The following is a 2,670-nucleotide window of genomic DNA, read 5'->3' on the forward strand; positions in this document are numbered from 1 at the left end:
GAGCACACTCTCACACAAGTATCATCTTAGGGGACCCACATGACAAAGGAGTAATTCACATCTCCTGGTGTCTGGAAGTCTTTTTCTCCTGTCTTACCCTGTGGGGTAAGTACCCATGAGATTCCCCTTATGTCCTTTACTGTTAGGCTTTTTGAAGAATCTTGAAACTGCCTTTTCTTAGTACTTCATTTGTCTCTGGTTCCTGATGCAGACACAACACCAATCTCTTTTCTTCCAGAGACACTGCTAAGAAGCCAGTGACAAAGTTCAAATCTCTAGCCTTCCAAAGTTTATTCTCTGGTTAATGGGGACTTAAAGTAAGGAGGAATTTTTTATTGACTTTTTTTGAAAGACCTATAATTCTTAATTTGTCTCTGTACATCCTGTATCTAAAGTCAATGTTTTGCTTGTATAAAAATCATATTTTTTAAATGCGATTTTTTTTTTTGTTTCTCTTCTTTCTTGACGGCTATCCTTCACTTCTGTGTCTTTCACATTCCCAACTAATTGTTCTCTCTTTTGCTTCTGTGGGGAGAGTTCCCACAAGGGATTTACATTTTCCTATTCTGCTGATTGTTTCTGTTTTTCAAGTCACAAAGTCTTTCATGATTCTTATTTCTGTCTTGAATTATTTGAGTTCCTCCTGCTGTGGTTCCAAGTTTCTTGGAAATCTATGGGGTCCTCTTGCCAGGTATTGATTCATTTTCTTTATTCATACAATATTTATTTAAAGATTTAGACTATTTTTGATAATTTGGAGGTCATATTCCCATCTATTATTGACATATTCCTTGTTGCTTTATGTGCTTGTGCTTAAGATTATTGAGTTTTTCTCCTCCAGAAGTCCAGTTATTTCCATCTTTTCCCCATATGATCTCCTACCTCTCACTTTCTGATCAATTCCCCTTTGATAAATAGTTTTTTCAGGACTTCAGGTCCATTATTCATCATGTTAGAGATTAAGGATTAGCCTTCTCTATTCTTGAGTCAAATCAAATCATTCAGTTAAATCATTATTGGGATTCTTGAAGTCTAGATCATGGTGATACTTGAAACTGATTTATTTCTTGCTCATAATTACTATTTTGGAGAGGCTGGAGAAAATGTTTCATCTTTTACCTTTGTTGCATATGTGATCCATATGTTTCAGCCTCCTCACATGTTGAAGAATCAATTTTTCACTGGCCACAGTTGGCTTTAAATGATTTCTGAAAGGAAAGAACTGAATGTCAACTAGATGAAAGTTCCTTTTGCTCCAGGCCTGGTGGAGTCCCCACATACTAGTGCCCAGCCTGTTTCGTTTCCTTCCTTCCTTCCTTCCTTCCTTCCTTTTCTATTTTAAAGAGAATCAGTACAGTTGAAAATGACAATACATGAAAGCACAAGTGGCTATTGTCCCAGAGGTTGTCTCTCCTCACTAGGAATGTCAGGGAGAAAACATTTGAAGAAAACAAGCAGTTACACACAGTGATCAACTCTAAAGACAAAGTGTTTGGTGGTTAAGAACTCAACTTAATTAATCCAATGACTATGAACAGCTTCACTGAGTAAGATTAAGATATTGCAATCATAGTGTTTTCATTGGACTTCTTTTCAGTAAGCCAGAAGGGTCCGCTTGAGTGAGATGAGCACCGAGTACATGATCAGGACATACCCTTGGTCTGCTTGGAGTTAAAGTCACACAGCGGAGCTACATGTTCCCACCCAGTGCCAGTAGAAGTCTCATCAACATCATTTACAAAAGCTACTTTTATTGCCCTATTGCTTTTGTTTTCTGTAGCTGTTCATTTTGCCCCATATACCTTTTTTTCCAACTCTTCTATTGCTTTTTCTTTATGTTGTGCTTCCTGCTTCTGAGAATTAGCATCGAGAACTCCTAGATGTTTCATTTGTTTTGTCCACTTATGAATACTTTTTGGTTCTGATTGTAATAGATCCACTTATGAAATGGCTGCATAATTATCAATAGGACCATTACTCTCCTGATAGTATTGTCAATTCATCACTCCATTAACAGCACTGGGGGCCCCCGCGGGGCTCCCCTTGCAGAGAGGAGGGCACACTGCTGCTGTCAAGGATGCTGAAGCCCTCATTGCTATCTATATCCACTGGGCTAGGAAGGGGGCAGCCAGATCTTCCTTGTTGCTGCTGTTGCCGCCGCCACTAGTTACCCTGTTAGCTATAGCAGCACTCCCTGAGGCAGAGATTGGAGTGGTGGATGAGTGAAATGGGTCAGCTTCAGCCTTGGTCCACAGGATGGGAACCGATGGGCCAGGAACAGGACTCAGGGAAGGAAAGCATTCAGGGATAGATGTCAGGGGCCACTGTGATGGTGATAGTGAGGGGGCCTCCTCTGTTCTTTAGTCTATGACTGAGGCCTGTTGCAGCCCAGTGATTGAAATATTGTTGTTCTGATGGTAAAATTCTGTCACAATTGTAGTTAGTGGGGGAGCCTATGCTAAATGATCATGTTAGAGATGAGGAATTAGCCTTCTCTATACTTGAGTCAAATCAAATCATTGAGTTAAATCATTATTAGGATTCTTGGGATCTAGATCATGGTGATAGCTGAAACTGATTTATTTTTTGCTCAAAATTACTATTTTGGAGAGGTTTGAGAAATTGGAGAAAATGTTTGACACTCTATCTTGTTGCAGGTGACCCAGAAAT

At 39.6% G+C, this 2,670-nt stretch overlaps 1 pseudogene; it reads right to left on the reverse strand.

The window, feature by feature from the left end:
* Positions 1 to 1,593: 1,593 nt before the first annotated feature.
* Positions 1,594 to 2,097, reverse strand: LOC111719985 (annotated as a pseudogene).
* Positions 2,098 to 2,670: the final 573 nt, after the last annotated feature.

The sequence above is a fragment of the Sarcophilus harrisii genome, chromosome 3 (assembly GCF_902635505.1).
Source record: "Sarcophilus harrisii chromosome 3, mSarHar1.11, whole genome shotgun sequence".
NCBI lineage: Eukaryota > Metazoa > Chordata > Mammalia > Dasyuromorphia > Dasyuridae > Sarcophilus > Sarcophilus harrisii.